Source organism: Salmo salar, chromosome ssa02 (genome assembly GCF_905237065.1).
Source record: "Salmo salar chromosome ssa02, Ssal_v3.1, whole genome shotgun sequence".
NCBI classification, from domain to species: Eukaryota; Metazoa; Chordata; class Actinopteri; order Salmoniformes; family Salmonidae; genus Salmo; species Salmo salar.
In genome coordinates, this window is record NC_059443.1 from 64019892 (window position 1) to 64039125 (window position 19234).

At 45.1% G+C, this 19234-nt stretch overlaps 2 protein-coding genes across 6 annotated transcripts in view; one reads left to right on the top strand and one right to left on the bottom strand.

Annotated features, from left to right (window-relative positions):
* LOC106589665 (paralemmin-3-like) overlaps positions 1-12668 on the bottom strand; it is a 32172-nt gene extending 19504 nt beyond the window's left edge. For 3 of the 4 annotated variants that reach the window (XM_045707720.1, XM_045707717.1, XM_045707705.1), the window contains exon 1: positions 12139-12555. The gene's annotated coding sequence lies outside the window, so the exon portion shown is untranslated. The other variant, XM_045707712.1, reaches the window with a different exon arrangement.
* Positions 12669-15259: 2591 nt separating this feature from the next.
* The window catches only part of LOC106589633 (phospholipid phosphatase-related protein type 5-like), a 56292-nt gene continuing 52317 nt past the window's right edge, over positions 15260-19234 (top strand). For both annotated transcript variants that reach the window (XM_045707731.1, XM_045707730.1), the window contains exon 1: positions 15260-15896. The gene's annotated coding sequence lies outside the window, so the exon portion shown is untranslated. The remainder of the gene's footprint in view (positions 15897-19234) is intronic.

Here is a 19234-nt window from a genome sequence, read left to right on the forward strand (position 1 = left end):
ACCCAGACCTCACACACGCATCCCCTGCTGTTGTTATTGGCTGCCAGTCAGGAGTTGATTGAAATAGACCCCACCAATCATAACATAGAGTTCCTGGAAAGAGTCTTCATTATGTGTGTGAGAAAATAATCAAAGGCAATTCCTCTGTGTGTGTGTACATTCAATCATAGAGTCTGTAGCTTGAAGGGGCAATTTGTTGCAAAGTGCTTTTTCATCACCCATAGATTTTCAGTTCCTCACAGAGGGTCAGTGTAGTAGAGAAATCCTCTTTGTCATGGTTGTGCTGCTGGTTTAGATACAGACACCAACCTAGGAGGAGACATAAATCAATCATAGTGTTGCGAGTGTGTGTGAGAGAGATGAGTAGTGTGTACGTGACCGAGTGTGTCTGATATACAGTACAAGTCAAATTTGGGCACCTACTCATTCAAAGGTTTTTCTTAAATTTTACTATTTTCTACATTGTAGAATGATAGTGAAGATATCAAAAGTATGACATAACACATATGAAATCATGTAGTAACCAAAGAAAGTTAAATCAAAAGATATTTCATATGAGATTCTTCAAAGTATCCACCCTTTGCCTTAATGACAGCTTTGCACACTCTTGGCACTCTCTCAACCAGCTTCATGAGGTTCTCACCTGGAATGCATTTCAATTAACAGATGTGCCTTGTTAAATTTTATTTTGTGGAATTTCTTTCCTTCTTAATTTGTTTGAGCCAATCAGTTGTGATGTGACAAGGTAGGGGTAGTATACAGAAGATAGCCCTACTTGGTAAAAGACCAAGTCCATATTATGGCAAGAACAGCTCAAATAAGCAAAGAAACGAGAGTCCATCATTACTTTAAGACATGGTCAGTCAATACGGAACATTTCAAGAACTTTGAAAAAAAAAAAACATTAAGCGCTATGATGAAACTGGCTCTCATGAGAAACGCCACAGGAAAGGAAGACCCAGAGTTACCTCTGCTGCAGAGGATACGTTCATTAGAGTTACCAGCCTCAGATATTGCAGCCCAAATAAATGCTTCACAGCATAACATCAACTGTTCAGAGGAGACTGCGTATATCAGGCCTTCATTGTCGAATTGCTGCAAAGAAACCACTACCAAAAGGACACCAATAAAAGAGACTTGCTTGGGCCAAGAAACACGGGCAATGGACATTAGACTGGTGGTAATCTGTCCTTTGGTCTGATGAGTCCAAATTTGAGATTTTTGGTTCCAACCGCCGTGTCTTTGTGAGACGTAGAGTAGGTGAACAGATGATCTCTGCACGTGAAGCATGGATGTGGTGGTGCGATGGTGCTTTGCTGGTGACACTGTCAGTGATTTATTTAGAATTCAAGGCATACTTAACCAGCATGGCTACCACAGCATTCTCCAGAGATACGCCATCCCATCTGGTTTGCGCTTGGACTGTCATTTGTTTTTCAACAGGACAATGACCCAAAACACACCTCCAGGCATGTGTAAGGGCTATTTGACCAAGAAGGAGAGTGATGGAGTGCTGCATCAGATGACCTGGCGTCCACAAATCATCTGAACTCAACCCAGTTGAGATGGTTTGGGATGAGTTGGACTGCAGAGTGAAGGAAAAGCAGCCAACAAGTGCTCAGCATTTGTGGGAACCCCTTCAAGATGGTTGGAAAAGCATTCCAGGTGCAGCTGGTTGAGAGAATGCCAAGTGTGCAAAGTTGTCATCAGGCAAAGGGTGGCTAATTTGAAGAAACTAAAATATATTTTGATTTGTTTAACACTTTTTTGGTGACTACATGTGTTATTTCATAGTTGATGTCTTCACTATTATTCTACAAAGTATAAAATAGTAAAAATAAAGAAAAACCCTTGAACGAGTAGGTGTGTCCAACCTTATGACTGGCACTGTGTATATATATATATATATATATATGAGATGACAGGAATCCATGGTGTTTGCTTGGGCCAGATCCAACAGCACACTATCATTTCTTTGTGACAGGCTGGGTCAGGGGAATGAAAACACTGCATTCCTATTGAGCGGTGTTTGTATGTATGTGTATGCTGCAATAGCAGCCCAGTGCCAACAGTGAACAGACGGAGTGCGGCAGGGATTACCAAAGTAAACTACAGATCACTATTCTTAGTCATTTATCAAGTTACCCCACACAACAAATGTCTAGTGGATTCAATGACTTCCTACACACACACACACACACACACACACACACACACACACACACACACACACACACACACACACACACACACACACACACTTGATTATCTCAGTATTGCATCATTATCTGTAACGGTGCTTGGAGTGCACAGTAATACAGTACATCATCTCCAATGACAAATAACATATAGGTTTGTATGGGATGTTTCCCCCTTCCTCCTCTTCACATAGTGTTGGGCTGTAAGGAGTCTCAGCCCAGGGTGCATCAATGCCCCCTCTGTCAGGTGCTCCTTTGAGTACCGCACACACACACACACACACACACACACACACACACAATAGTGTCTCTGTTCGTCCAGGCTTCTCCTCCACCGTGCTCGGTGCAATATCCTCCACTGGTGCAATCATGGAGCACTAAGGTACAACACACACACACACACACACACACACCATCCCTTCACGCACTGCATACCTGATCCCTCAACCCTGGAGGCAGCTCTCTAAGTCTGGCCTACTGAACACATCTCTGAGGGGAATGACCAGCTGAACTATCTGAGCTACACTGGCTGCGTCCCAATGGCAACCCATTGCCTACATAGAGCTCTGGTTAAAAGTAGTGTACCATGGGCCTGGGTCAAAAGTAGTGTACTACGTAGGGAAGAGGGTGCCATTGGGACGCATACAGTGAATTGAGGGGAGTTAAAAGGATAAAGTATCAGACAAAAAAAAGTTACTTTTGCCATTGATCAGGCAGACAGCTGAGGGTTCTATGTGGTTGCAGAGTAAGCCATGCTGACTGTCTAAGACTAAGCCATGAGAGAGAGAGAGAACAACAGCATTCTACTGAGACAGAGCAGGACACGACATGCTGCTGAAAGACTTATGTCTGTGATACGTGTGTGTGACTTATTTGAGTTAATCATAAGCACTCATATGTCAGGCTCTATATCTTCAGGAAATGTGGGAGTGTGTGTGTGATATATATCTATATATATATATATCTATATATCTATATATATCTATATCTATATATCTATATCTATATATATATATACACTGCTCAAAAAAATACAGGGAACACTTAAACAACAATGTAACTCCAAGTCAATCACACTTCTGTGAAATCAAACTGTCCACTTAGAAAGCAACACTGATTGACAATAAATTTCACATGCTGTTGTGCAAATGGAATAGACAACAGGTGGAAATTATAGGCAATTAGCAAGACACCCCCAATAAAGGAGTGGTTCTGCAGGTGGTAACCACAGACCACTTCTCAGTTCCTATGCTTCCTGGCTGATGTTTTGGTCACTTTTGAATGCTGGCGGTGCTTTCACTCTAGTGGTAGCATGAGACGGAGTCTACAACCCACACAAGTGGCTCAGGTAGTGCAGCTCATCCAGGATGGCACATCAATACGAGCTGTGGCAAGAAGGTTTGCTGTGTCTGTCAGCGTAGTGTCCAGAGCATGGAGGCGCTACCAGGAGACAGGCCAGTACATCAGGAGACGTGGAGGAGGCCGTAGGAGGGCAACAACCCAGCAGCAGGACCGCTACCTCCGCCTTTCTGCAAGGAGGAGCAGGAGGAGCACTGCCAGAGCCCTGCAAAATGACCTCCAGCAGGCCACAAATGTGCATGTGTCTGCTGAAACGGTCTGAAACAGACTCCATGAGGGTTCTATGAGGGCCCGACGTCCACAGGTGGGGGTTGTGCTTACAGCCCAACACCGTGCAGGACGTTTGGCATTTGCCAGAGAACAGCAAGATTGGCAAATTCGCCACTCGCGCCCTGTGCTTTTCACAGATGAAAGCAGGTACACACTGAGCACGTGACAGAGTCTGGAGATGCCATGGAGAACGTTCTGCTGCCTGCAACATCCTCCAGCATGACCGGTTTGGCGGTGGGTCAGTCATGGTGTGGGGTGGCATTTCTTTGGGGGGGCCACACAGCCCTCCATGTGCTCGCCAGAGGTAGCCTGACTGCCATTAGGTATCGAGATGAGATCCTCAGACCCCTTGTGAGACCATATACTGGTGCGGTTGGCCCTGGGTTCCTCCTAATGCAAGACAATGCTAGACCTCATGTGGCTGGAGTATGTCAACAGTTCCTGCAAGAGGAAGGCATTGATGCTATGGACTGGCCAGCCCGTTCCCCAGCCCTGAATCCAATTGAGCACATCTGGGACATCATGTCTCGCTCCATCCACCAACGCCACGTTGCACCACAGACTGTCCAGGAGTTGGCGGATGCTTTAGTCCAGGTCTGGGAGGAGGTCCCTCAGGAGACCATCCGCCACCTCATCAGGAGCAGGCCCAGGCGTTGTAGGGAGGTCATACAGGCACGTGGAGGCCACACACACTACTGAGCCTAATTTTGACTTGTTTTAAGGACATTACATCAAAGTTGGATCAGCCTGTAGTGTGGTTTTCCACTTTAATTTTGAGTGTGACTCCAAATCCAGACCTCCATGTGTTGATAAATTGGATTTCCATTGATTATTTTTGTGTGATTTTGTTGTCAGCAGATTCAACTATGTAAAGAAAAAAGTATTTAATAAGATTATTTCTTTCATTCAGATCTAGGATGTGTTGTTTAAGTGTTCCCTTTATTTTTTTGAGCAGTATATATATAGAGGTGAGAGAGGGGTGAAAGGTCAGTATGTTGGTCTCGTATCTAGAACCACTGTTTAAACACAACCTGACAGGTAACACAAATCCCACCACACACACACACACACAACACAGACAACACAGACGAGGTGAATCACCAGTTGATTGACATAACCAGGAGGGGGAGGAGTCGGAAAGGGGAGGAGTCAGAGAGAGAACTGCTGGGTACATTAGTATTACATTCTTTAAAATGTTATTACACGTTTGCATTGGCAAAACCTTTGACTTTGTAAGTTGCTACACCTTCCATATCAATACACTGTTTCTTGAATTTAATTGAAAGTGTCAGAGAGAAACAGAGCGAGCAAGGGAGAGAGCAAGCGAGAGAGAGAATAAGATCAAGAGACCTCAACAGGGGCCCAGATTGAGACACCTGTTCTGACTAGACACCTCGGGCTGCCTCACAGCACAAACATGTCACACACCATTTCCAATTGTCGCCAGAGACGTTCAGATGTTTTTGAGAACTGACATCCCTACTTATTATCCCCTTTGTCATCACTGACTCCTTCATCTTGTCAAACCAGCTCGTTGAATATACACAGGGCCACGTGTATTCTCACACACACACACACGCGCGCATAATACAAACAATCCTAACACACCTAAACCTAGCTGCTCACGCAGACAATAGGATATGATATTGTATGGTTCTGTCATTTGACCTACTTTTGATCAAACTATTTTGGGCTGTTCTGTAATGAGAATATTGAGTCACCTCCGCCTAACACTGTCTGGGTGCAGCTGCAGCAGTAGTCTCATCCCAACTCTGTGAGGTGTGACATGTAATGGCTTGCTTCAGTGGTTTCCCCTGTTATGTCTGTGTGTGTGTGTGTGTGTGTGTGTGTGTTAAAGGATTATAGCGTGTGTGTATGTGTGTGCCTGCATGCATGCCTGTGTAACTCAAACAGGTTTGGAGAGAGGTATCCAGGACTGGTGTTATCTGGTCTCAGTTCATCTCCACTGTTATCATTGGGTGAAGACCAGGTCCTATGTTTGCCTTGGGGCCTAGCAGCTAAGCTAACGTGTTTAAGCTAAGCTAACAGAGAAAGCTAATCTAAACTGAAGGACCCATTTCAGACAGGTCACAGACTCCTTACCCTACTTCTGGTACAGAGACAAAGTCCTTGAATAGATGTGCTCCATCTGCAGACAGACAGACAACCGTTGTAATGTTTAACGTCAACATTCCTCATTATCACCCAGGACAAACATAGTCCCATTCCAACCGGACAAACATAGTCCCATTCCAACCGGACAAACATAGTCCCATTCCAACAGGACAAACATAGTCCCATTCCAACAGGACAAACATAGTCCCATTCCAACAGGACAAACATAGTCCCATTCCAACAGGACAAACATTGTCCCATTCCAACAGGACAAACATTGTCCCATTCCAACAGGACAAACATTGTCCCATTCCAACAGGACAAACATTGTCCCATTCCAACAGGACAAACATTGTCCCATTCCAACAGGACAAACATTGTCCCATTCCAACCGGACAAACATTGTCCCATTCCAACCGACAAACATATCCCATTCCACAACACATTCCCATTCCACACCTAGTCCCAGTCCCACAACAGGACAAACATTGTCCCATTCCAACAGGACAAACATTGTCCCATTCCAACAGGACAAACATTGTCCCATTCCAACAGGACAAACATTGTCCCATTCCAACAGGACAAACATTGTCCCATTCCAACAGGACAAACATTGTCCCATTCCAACAGGACAAACATTGTCCCATTCCAACAGGACAAACATAGTCCCATTCCAACAGGACAAACATAGTCCCATTCCAACAGGACAAACATAGTCCCATTCCAACAGGACAAACATTGTCCCATTCCAACAGGACAAACATTGTCCCATTCCAACCCACTGGAGGAGGAAATGAGAGACAATACATCACCCCTCTTCTGTGGGATTGTTAATCAGATTAATATAAGGAAATCAAACAAACAGTGGGATTTAGAGGATGGTATCCCTCCAAAGGCCAACGTCTGCTTGCCATCTGGGGCTGTGGTTCCCCAGCAGGTTGTGATTCACTAGCATGTCTTTATGAGTCTAGCCATGTTGACAAAGCCTTGGGAATCTAAGGGGAGTACACATTGCCTAAGAGATGTCTCTGGTATGTAGACATACCATGCTATCCCACACTGTCACCTCCTGACCCTTGTGTACTGGTGACCCAGCTCACAGTGCTGAGGAACTAAGAGTGACCTTTGACCTCAGCGTATGTCAAATCACCCATCTGATCTGGTCTGAGTGGAACCGTTTAAATCTGAGTCACCATGTTACTAACTATCAAGTAGGCTACCCAACTGACCTAAGCAACCTCCACGGGGTGAGGGCGTGGCCTAAGCAAGCCCCTCGGGGTGGTGGGCGTGGCCTAAGCAACCTCCTCGGGGTGGTGGGCGTGGCCTAAGCAACCTGAAGCAAACAGATACCATATATTAGACCAATGTCTGACGTCAGGTTGCAGCCCCAGACATCCAAACACGGCAGTTGCATTGGTATTTCACACTGCTTGCACAGATTAAGCGTGCCCGGACACGGGAGTACATATCTAACAAACAGTAGGTGATCATGCAAACAGTATTCAAAGGAGACTCCAAAATAAGAGTCCTTATCACGATGAGCAAACTATCAGCTAATGTTGTACAATGTAGTGAATGATTCTACTGTAGAAAAGAGACCATACCAACGGAGGCTTAGGTTAGTCCACACCCATAGGACAAGTCAGCCCTTTCACACCATGGCAACCTGTGGGCAGCTGAAATGCCCATTGATCAAAAACCTCATTCACAAACCAGGCTCCTCTACCTTACACTGAGTAAGCACACTGCGCTCACACACACACACACACACACACACACACACACACACACACACACACACACACACACACACACACACACACACACACACACACACACACACACAGAGCAGTAAAAAGCAGTCTCAACGGCTACCATCATTGTTAGATAACAAAGATAGTTAAGGTTAGATAAACATTGTCCTTAAATTGGCCTCACCTCCCCGTCATAAATTAGGTGCCTGGAATAGCTTCCTTAAGTAGGGTCTCCAATAAAACTACTACTACTGGGAGATTCCACGATAAAAGGTGCAAACCGCACAAACCGTAATTCTGTTACCAAAATTTGCATCTTCACTGTTCAAGTAAATGTTAGTATTTTTTCTGTGGAAATTGTTAAAAGTAGTCCTTGTGCATAGAGCTGTATGGTTTGTTTAACTTTGCAATCATCGGTTTTTGTTTGGCATACATTTTAAAGTGAAAAACCTGAGTCAGCGTAATTCCGTTACCTTGGACTTGCCCTACCACTATCACACACACCAGTTTCACGGGTTGCTCGCTATGATGAAGGGCTGGGTAATTACTAAGAGCTAAACAGCTGACTTTATCATGTCAGAATAGCCCCTATTTCCTTGTTTATATTATAACCCCCATACCGTTACCTCGACATCAATAACACATGATTTAAAGTGTCACATAATTGTCTTGGTGTTTTATGTGGTCTGTCGTGGTGCCTTGCCAGCAGGTGTGGAGGAGGGGTTTGTACTGTGGGTATAGGAGAAAGTAAACCTTTCAAAAGAGTACCGTTTTTTTTTTTTTGCGGGTCACTGTCGGATGATTCCAGACAGTGGGAGACACACAAAATGTAAACTGAACCTTCTCCAGTTCACACTACCTTCCCGGACAAAGTCAAGACACTGACAAACAACGGTTGTGTGGTGAAAAGAACACGGAGACACAAAAAGATTCCCACTTACACATACCACAAACACCTGGGGCCTGGGGAGCCTCTAAGATCAGGTATGAAAGACAAAGCAGACTGACATCACAGACTGATGAGACAGATCACTGGAGTTATATGTACTATAGTGTAGAGAGCATGGGATCTCTACTACAGTACTTCTAATGGTAATAATTAGTCAATGTCATGTACAGGAACTGTTATGTAAGTGAGCAGAACTGAACCTGCGAGAAGGAATGAGAGAGAAACAGACAACGATAGAGGAATTGGAAGATAGAAACAGACAACGATAGAGGAATTGGAAGAGAGAGAGAGTCAGTAAAATGGAAACAAAGAGGTCAAGAAAAAGAGACATATATAGAAACAGAAAGAGAAAAATACATTTAAATAGAGGGGAACATTGTGTTTGAGAGAAACAGAGAGAAAGAGGGGTAGCGTAGTCACTGCAGGGCAGTGTTTGAGGCAGAGAGGAATTTCCCTCCAGCAGACTAGTCATCCATCACCCAGGGGAGAGAGAGATCTCATCACTCCATCTCTCCCTTCACCATGATTTATCTCTCCGTTTTTATCTCCCTCGGTCTTGTCAGTGTGACACTCGCTCTCTTCAGCAGGATAGCAGAGATAAAAATCCAACTGATATGTGGTTAAACTTACTTCACAGTTTCATCTTTCTTTTGCACCCCTCCTCTCTCCCCCACTCAACCTCTCACACATACACCAGTATATACACATACATACAGTGCTGTGAAAAAGTATTTGCCCCTTTCTATTTTTCTAATCTCGTCACGGTATCTCAGTGCATTCAAATTGTCATCAATAAAAAGTAATTGTGTTCATTTTCCGTAGCTTATGCCTGCCCATACCATAACCCCGCCGCCGCCAACTGTTCACAACGTACTGGGGACAGCACAGGTGCACCTTGTGCTGGGGACAATAAAGGGCCACTAAATTGTGCAGTTGTTACACAAACAATGCCACAGATGTCCAAATTTTCTAAAACAACGTTGGAGGCAGTTTATGGTAGAGAAATTAACAGAAAATTATTTGGCAACAGCTCAGGTGGACATTTCTGCAGTCAGCATGACAATTGTACACTTCCTCAAAACTTGGGACATCTGTGGCATTGTGTTGTGTGACAACAGCACAATTTAGAGTGGCACAATTTAGAGTGGCCTTTTATTGTCCTCAGCACAATTTCGTGAACCTACCTACTTACTACGTTTTAACTTTAAACCCTAACCCGTAGCCTATCTAACGTTAGCCAGTTAGCTAACATTAAGCCACAACAAATTGGAATTCTTAACATATATGTTTAGCAAATTCGTAACATTTTGCACAAATATAAATTTTTTACATATTTTATTTCACCTTTATTTAACCAGGTAGGCTAGTTGAGAACAAGTTCTCATTTACAACTGCAACCTGGCCAAGATAAAGCAAAGCAGTGCGTCAAAAACAACAACACAAAGTTACAAACAAACAAACGTACAGTCAATAACACAATAGAAAAATCTATGTGCAGTGTGTGCAAATGTAGAAGATTAGGGAGGTAAGGCAATAAATAGGCCATGGAGGCGAAATAATTACAATTTAGCATTAACACTGGAGTGATAGATGTGCAGATGATGATGTGCAAGTAGAGATACTGGGGTGCAAAAGAGCAAGAGGATAAGTAACGATATGGAGATGAGGTAGTTGGGTGTGCTATTTAAAGATTGGCTGTGTACAGGTACAGTGATCGGTAAGCTGCTCTGACAGCTGATGCTTAAAGTTAGAGAGGGAGATATAAGACTCAAGCTTCAGTGATTTTTGCAATTCGTTCCAGTCATTGGCAGCAGAAAACTGGAAGGAAAGACGACCAAAGTAAGTGTTGGCTTTGGGGGTGACCAGTGCAATATACCTGCTGGAGCGCGTGCTACGGGTGGGTGTTGCTATGGTGACCAGTGAGCTGAGATAAGGCGGGGCTTTACCTAGTAAAGACTTATAGATGACCTGGAGCCATACGATATGGATGATGACATTCACAAACGTATACACACCATACAAAACATCTGACTAAATGAAGTGTTTCGGATTTACATCCAGAATAATACAAAATACTCTGAGACCAGGTTGGTTCACTAGATACCAAACGGAAGAAAAACATCTGAAACAGGGAGTAACTACCTGAATTTGTCCATTAAGAAACATTTGTTTTCCGATTTTCTGTTGCAAAACAGAAAGCTACAATGTGCAGTAATGAATATGCCCCTGGTTATAGGGACTTAAAGAGTTAACTGAACACCATACTACTTCCTAGAAACAAAATGAGTCAGGGGTTCAATGACACTCTTGGGCTAGCACACACACAGTTAGGGCCTAGGGGGTTCAGCGAAGGAAGACTTTAGAGAGTACGTCCCAGGAGACCTGTTGGGAGTCTCCCCTGTAACCTGGGGTCCCTCCCCCCACATGCATACGTCTCTGTGTGCTAGCTAAGCAGATCTATGTGCCGTTGGTTTTAGATGACTCAGGTTAAAGCCCCTGGCTTCTCTCTCAGAATGAGACCAGGCTTGGTCTACATAATGACGTCACCTCAGCAGTTTACAATGCAGCAGAGTGAATGAGCAACTCTGTGCACTGAACATCACATAGGCAAGAAGATATAGGAAATGACACACACACAGTCTATGTGTCTCAGCACACTAGTAGGAACACACCGTATGTGTTCACATATTATGCAAGTCAGTTCCTACATCTAACAGTCCCTTGCATTTACGCAGTATACACAGTGTGAGCCAAGGGATTCTGTTAGATGGGTAATAGTTTAGCGTGTCAGCTATGTTGTTGTGTGTACAATATTGGTGGTGTGTGTAGGTGGTGCAATAGCAGCTAGGCACTATTACCATTATCAGTCTCCGCGATAGAAAGCTGGCCCAATTTGTTCCGTCATCCCAGAACGCATTAATTAACTAGGTTATAATGAGCTACATTTATCCGTCCCTTTGAGGTATATTATGTTCTCTGTATTTAAATACTCCATTCAAGTATATCATGATTTCTGAATGTACCTTCTAGAAATGTGGGAGATCTGTGAAATAACTCCAATTGATATGGAAAAACTCAACATCATGTTGTCAACATTATACACCCTCACCTTCCAAATGTTGTTTTTTTCTGAGGCCTCTGTGACTTTCCACACTCACTGTCAAGTTCATTTCTAAGTTGATGAATGAATATATCAACAAATAAGATGGGACCAAATGTAACTATGATTCTATAATGATTTGGTGAATCTGTGGCTTAATGGTTTACAGAGGTCAAGCACGTTGCAAATCATCAGCTTGCAGCCAGGCCTGTCGTTGCTTGCGCACAAGGATCACATTTTTAGCACGAGTTGGCACGAGTTCAAAAGGTGTTAACCCAAGGACGTTTACTAACTTTCTGCTGTCAGGAAAACTGTCAAATTCAGTAGAAAGCAAAAGCAAAGTAACTTCCAAATCGAAAGGTGTTGGCTAATAATATTATTGCAGCCACTTACCTGTTTGTTCCAACGTGGCCACTCGGCGTTGTCGGTGGTTACAAATTAAATATTTAAAAACGAAAGCAAGAAAAACACCGACGTGGTAAACGAGAGTATTGCAATAAAGAAATATACCGCAGGGGAAAACCTCCTTTCGCTGCTCTACTTAGGAAGAATTTTTTTTAAAAGTCAGAAAATCCACCTATGAAAAACAAACACCTGAGCGTTTTATCCGCTTTTGAAACGCAAAACTCGCCACGTCAGTGCAGCAGACACACGAAAACGTGAAACTTAAAAAGTCTATAAGGTTTTTAAAATAGACATGGGAGTACAGCAAAATCCCTTTCAGAGAAATATGTTTGTCACTCCCTGCCTCCCAAACCGAGTCAGTGCGTGTCCACAATTCACAGGAGCCCAGAGGCAACGTTCTGTTACAGTTACCTGACTCATGTTCTGTGCTGTGCTGTGCTCTGCTGGGTGGCCAACCCTCTTTTTAGAAAGCAACACAGGGATAGTTGCGTGTTGTTCGTATGTACCAACTGTAGGTAGTGAGACGTGGACTTTCCATAACACAGGAGCAACCATAGACATTGAAACCAGGGAGCAACAGGTAACACAACTGACAATATGTTATGTGAGGTGAAATGGAGAATGGGCAATGTGAACAAAACAAAAGTTATCGACAAACAAAGAGTAAATAGTTTAATAGTAGCGCATCTAGAAGGGGGCAGTAGTAGCCTGATGCATCCCAGTATCCTCGTATGTTGTCATTATACAAGCGTGATATTGGAATATAGGCTAAATGCACCCAGAGCAACAGTGGCATTACTATTTTAACGTCTGGAGATGTGGGAAATATTCTCGTCCCCGTAAATGACAGATTACATATATATATATATTTCATTACTCCATATTCCGATCTGAATAATTATGTCCAAACTAACTCCCAAGCAATTTAAACATAATATCCTTGACTGTAATCCATAATATGGACTCTCACAAACACACACACATGGGCACAATAACACGTACCCTGAATCGCCCTAGTTTTGATTCCTGTATAAAAAGGAAAGCGTAGCAATTCTTCACATTGAGAGCCAAACACTGCAAGCACACTGTATTAGTCGTTTCCCTTCCCACAGTGCGTATGCTCACGTTCGTGCATTGCATGTGCGTGCCTGTGCCTGCGTACATGCCCCCACGTGTGCGTGCACAAGGCAGAGAGTGTATTAGTCATTGTCTCATGCTCTACTTTAGTCTCCACAGTGTACCTGTCTGTTGAGGTTGCTACTGTCCCTGATTTATCCTTGTATTCCACTTTTACTCCTTTGACTTTGACTCTTGTTAATACTATGTTAATATGCATGACTTTGACTCTGCGCTTGAGCTCACATATTATCATTATGCCTCATAATATTTTACATCATATGATTGAAAAACGAATATCTGCAAAGTAGTGAGAAAGTACTTTATATTATTTGTCCTTTGAGAGTGGCCCCGTTAGAGACTGCAGTAAAGATATGAATAACTACTGTTACTCTCTTGGCCAGGTGGTGTATTGTTGAAACCTCTTCCTTTAGACCTCGTTAAAATGTCCGGGGTTGATGCAGTACAGTCCCAGCCAATGTCCCTCTCCCCCATACTGTGTGTGGGTGTTTGTGTGTACATGTGTGTGTGCCTCAATGAATGTCACTCCTTATCATGGGAATGGGATGCTGTGTTTCCATGGGAACTACACAAAAAAAATGTTTTTGATGCTTTTAACAATCAGTCACAAGGAAACTAACGCTCTCCCTTTGCCAGGTCTATGCACTGGACATATTGTACTGAAGGCATGTTTACATGATATATCCTATCCACGCTCTCCAACAGGCTTATTGAAATGCAGGCCTCAAGGTGTCATCCTTCCCCTCCAATCAGGGACTGATTCAGACCCGGGGGACACCAGGTGATTGAGTCTTTGGACCAATCAGTGACATTACCAATCAATTAACTACCAGGGAGAAAAGACAACCAGCCCCACCACAGACCTGAAGGCCTTGCTTTTCATACCCCTGGTCTGTAGCTATGTGGAATATTCAATAGTTATTCATTATGGTCAACTAGTACAGTATGTACAGAACTGTTTGTGGAGTAACAGGCACATCCAGCAGCATGATGCAAGTCATACCACATCCAGGCTGGTGCAGCATGCCCCCAGGACGATGCCTTATAGGTCCTCACACTGGTGATAATGAACATGCATGAATACACAGCCCACGTTTGTGGCAACAGTACATATCGCCTTGGGGAGTCATACACACGCACACACACCGCCTGAGGCTGCTGGTGCCTGGCACCCGAGGGCCCCTGACCCATATAGGGCCTGGTGCACAGGTGTGTGTGTGTGTGTGTGTGTGTGTGTGTGTGTGTGTGTGTGTGTGTGTGTGTGTGTGTGTGTGTGTGTGTGTCTGAAACGGCCCACTTTTCCACTTGGTGATGCATCATTAATCCCGTCATTCTGAGGCACTCACCTGAGCCCACGCGTTTATTCACACACGCAGACACACACACACACACACACACACACACACACACACACACACACACACACACACACACACACACAGCCATGGGCTTAGCTTTCTCATGTATGAATGTGCTTTCCTGGGGTTGAGCTCTAAAAGTATGCTGCCTGCGCCTACAATCATAGAAAACAACTACAAACCATCTACAACCTAAAAGGGTTCTTCGGCTGTCCTCATTGGTGAACCCTTGGAATCAAAAGGGTTTTACAAGGAACCAAAAAGGGTTTTTCACCCTTTTTGGTTCCTGGTAAAACCCTTTTGATTCCAAGAAGAACCCTTTTGGGTTTTATGTAGAACCCTTTCCACGTTGGGCTCTACATGGAACCCAAAAGGGTTGTACCTAGAACCAAAAAGGGTTCTTCTATGTGGACAGCTGAAAAACCCTTTTGGAACCATTTTCTCTAAGAGTGTAGACTAGCCTATCCTTCAGCCGTTATTCCTATACCGCTGACACACATATACTCTCTCTCTCTCTCTCTCTCTCTCTCTCTCTCTCTCTCTCTCTCTCTCTCTCTCACTCATTCTCTCCCTCTCTACTCCACTCCCTGCGTTCTCTCTTCTCCCGCGGTCTCATGCTCTCATTCCTTCTTCTTCCGACTCTTTCACTCTCCTTCACTCTCTCTCTCATCTCCTCTCTCTTCTCCAATCCTCTCGCCTTCGTTCACTCTAATTATCTCTCTCACTCCTCGCATCCTCCACTCTCTCTCTCTCTCTCCCAGCCTCTCTAGTTCTTTCTCTCTCTATTGAAGCCCTCAAGCCGTGTGGATTCATTAATTAGCTTCGTCCGTCCATGGAAGATTAGCAAAGTAGCGTAGTGACTGCATGTTGCCCAGTGCATATAGATAGACTGTGTTGCTTGTGCTATACTGTGAATCTATACACACACACATTAACACACACTCTAGCAGACAAACACACTATCTCTCTCTCTCTCTCTCTCTCTCTCTCTCTCTCTCTCTCTCTCTCTCTCTCTTCATTCTCTCTCTGTGACTGTAGCGCTGGCTTACTAGAGAAAGCAGCAGTGAAAGTGCGGGCGGTCTACTTTTACTGAAGACTCGGGAGAAGATAAAACAAACACAGACAGAAGACAGCAGGATGGGAGCCTTCAGCGGGTTGTAAAATACTCCAGTTCTTCTCTGTCAAAGGCAGAGGCTATGGCTACTGTCTAGCAACACTTCATCATCACTACTTCTCTGCACAGAATCTGTGGTAAGACCAGATTTTATTCATGGCATTCTTTTTCTTTGATAAAAGACCGTATTAGAAGTGTGTGTATGCCACACACATTATACTGTAGACGCTCTTATAGTGTGTGTGTGTGTGTGTGTGTGTGTGTGTGTGTGTGTGTGTGTGTGTGTGTGTGTGTGTGTGTGTGTGTGTGTGTGTGTGTGTGTGTGTGTGTGTGTGTGTGTGTGTGTGTGTGTGTGTGTGTGTGAGAAAGCCATAGATAGGATGATGAGTGCAGTAGCAGAGACTTCTCAGTCTCCGTCTCTCCTGACCCACATTGATGAACCTGTAGTGCTGCATGCAGAGCTGTCTTAATGTCCTACACCCCTAGCGCCACAGCCTATATCACTCCACACACACACGACCCACACACACACACACACACACACACACACACACACACACACACACACACACACACACACACACACACACAGTGTCACACACACATTATAAACGCAAATACAGTCACACTCTCTCTCTCGCACACACACACATCTGCTGGATTGTCAGGGAGAAAGAGTAGCGTATCAGTCGTGTGGGTGGGTGAGTGTGTGTAAGTGTCTGGGACTGTGTGTAGCTGTATGTGGGAGTGTGTGTAGCTGTGTGTGGGTAGTGAGAGAGGAGGTGTGTGAGGCAGGGTTTTGGGGTGCCATGACAATACTGCAGTGGTATGAGATGGAACACAGATGATGACAGAGACACAGACAGATTATGTATTGAGAGAGAGAGAGACAGAGAGAGATGAAGAGAAAAAAGGAGGGATGACTGAGCTGGGTGAAGAGAGAGGATGGATGAAGTGAGTGGGGTGAAGAGAGAGAAAGAGGGATGGACTGAGCAGGGTGAAGAGAGAGAAGAGAGATGGACTGAGTGGGGTGAGGAGAGAGAAGGAGAGATGGACTGAGTGGGGTGAGGAGAGAGAAAGAGAGATGGACTGAGCGGGGTGAGGAGAGAGAGAAAGAGAGATGGACTGAGCGGGGTGAAGAGAGAGAGAAAGAGAGATGGACTGAGCGGGATAAAAGAGAGAGAGAAAGAGAGATGGACTGAGTGGGGTGAAGAGAGAGAGAAAGAGAGATGGACTGAGCGGGGTGAAGAGAGAGAGAGAAGAGAGATGGACTGCGCGGGGTGAAGAGAGAGAGAAAGAGAGATGGACTGAGCGGGGTGAAGAGAGAGAGAAAGAGAGATGGACTGAGCGGGGTGAAGAGAGAGAGAAAGAGAGATGGACTGAGCGGGGTGAAGAGAGAGAGAAAGAGAGATGGACTGAGCGGGGTGAAGAGAGAGAGAAAGAGAGATGGACTGAGCGGGGTGAAGAGAGAGAGAAAGAGAGATGGACTGAGCGGGGTGAAGAGAGAGAGAAAGAGAGATGGACTGAGCGGGGTGAAGAGAGAGAGAAAGAGAGATGGACTGAGCGGGGTGAAGAGAGAGAGAGAAAGAGAGATGGACTGAGCGGGGTGAAGAGAGAGAGAAAGAGAGATGGACTGAGTGGGGTGAAGAGAGAGAGAAAGAGAGATGGACTGAGCGGGGTGAAGAGAGAGAGAAAGAGAGATGGACTGAGCGAGGGTGAAGAGAGAGAGAAAGAGAGATGGACTGAGCGGGGTGAAGAGAGAGAGAAAGAGAGATGGACTGAGCGGGGTGAAGAGAGAGAGAAAGAGAGATGGACTGAGCGGGGTGAAGAGAGAGAGAAAGAGAGATGGACTGAGCGGGGTGAAGGGAGAGAGAAAGAGAGATGGACTGAGCGAGGTGAAGAGAGAGAGAAAGAGAGATGGACTGAGCGGGGTGAAGGGAGAGAGAAAGAGAGATGGACTGAGCGAGGTGAAGAGAGAGAGAGAGAAAGAGAGATGGACTGAGCGGGGTGAAGAGAGAGAGAAAGAGAGATGGACTGAGCGAGGTGAAGAGAGAGAGAAAGAGAGATGGACTGAGCGGGGTGAAGGGAGAGAGAAAGAGAGATGGACTGAGCGAGGTGAAGAGAGAGAGAGAGAAAGAGAGATGGACTGAGCGGGGTGAAGAGAGAGCGAAAGAGAGATGACTGAGCGGGGTGAAGAGAGAGAGAAAGAGAGATGGACTGAGCGGGGTGAAGGGAGAGAGAAAGAGAGATGGACTGAGCGAGGTGAAGAGAGAGAGAGAGAAAGAGAGATGGACTGAGCGGGGTGAAGAGAGAGAGAAAGAGAGATGGACTGAGCGGGGTGAAGAGAGAGAGAAAGAGAGATGGACTGAGCGGGGTGAAGGGAGAGAGAAAGAGAGATGGACTGAGCGGGGTGAAGAGAGAGAGAAAGAGAGATGGACTGAGCGGGGTGAAGAGAGAGAGAAAGAGAGATGGACTGAGCGAGGTGAAGAGAGAGAGAGAGAAAGAGAGATGGACTGAGCGGGGTGAAGAGAGAGAGAAAGAGAGATGACTGAGCGGGGTGAAGGGAGAGAGAAAGAGAGATGGACTGAGCGGGGTGAAGAGAGAGAGAAAGAGAGATGGACTGAGCGGGGTGAAGAGAGAGAGAAAGAGAGATGGACTGAGCGGGGTGAAGAGAGAGAGAAAGAGAGATGGACTGAGCGAGGTGAAGAGAGAGAGAGAGAAAGAGAGATGGACTGAGCGGGGTGAAGAGAGAGAGAAAGAGAGATGACTGAGCGGGGTGAAGAGAGAGAGAAAGAGAGATGACTGAGCGGGGTGAAGAGAGAGAGAAAGAGAGATGGACTGAGGGGGGTTAATGGAGAGAGAAAGAGAGATGGACTGAGCGGGGTGAAGAGAGAGAGAAAGAGAGATGACTGAGCGGGGTGAAGAGAGAGAGAAAGAGAGATGGACTGAGCGGGGTGAAGAGAGAGAGAAAGAGAGATGGACTGAGCGGGGTGAAGAGAGAGAGAAAGAGAGATGGACTGAGCGAGGTGAAGAGAGAGAGAGAAAGAGAGATGGACTGAGCGGGGTGAAGAGAGAGAGAAAGAGAGATGGACTGAGCGAGGTGAAGAGAGAGAGAAAGAGAGATGGACTGAGCGGGGTGAAGAGAGAGAGAAAGAGAGATGGACTGAGCGGGGTGAAGAGAGAGAGAAAGAGAGATGGACTGAGCGGGGTGAAGAGAGAGAGAAAGAGAGATGGACTGAGCGGGGTGAAGAGAGAGAGAAGAGAGATGGACTGAGCGGGGTGAAGAGAGAGAAAGAGAGATGGACTGAGCGAGGTGAAGACCAGTTCAGTATATGAGCCATAACTCAATAATACATGTAGTTAAACACAGAGGATTTTAACCACTCTGATGTGTGTGTAGTAATGTATATCTGAACAAGCTCTCAGACACTAGGCTACTGATGAATGTCCACTTTGACATCTAGCCATTAGAATA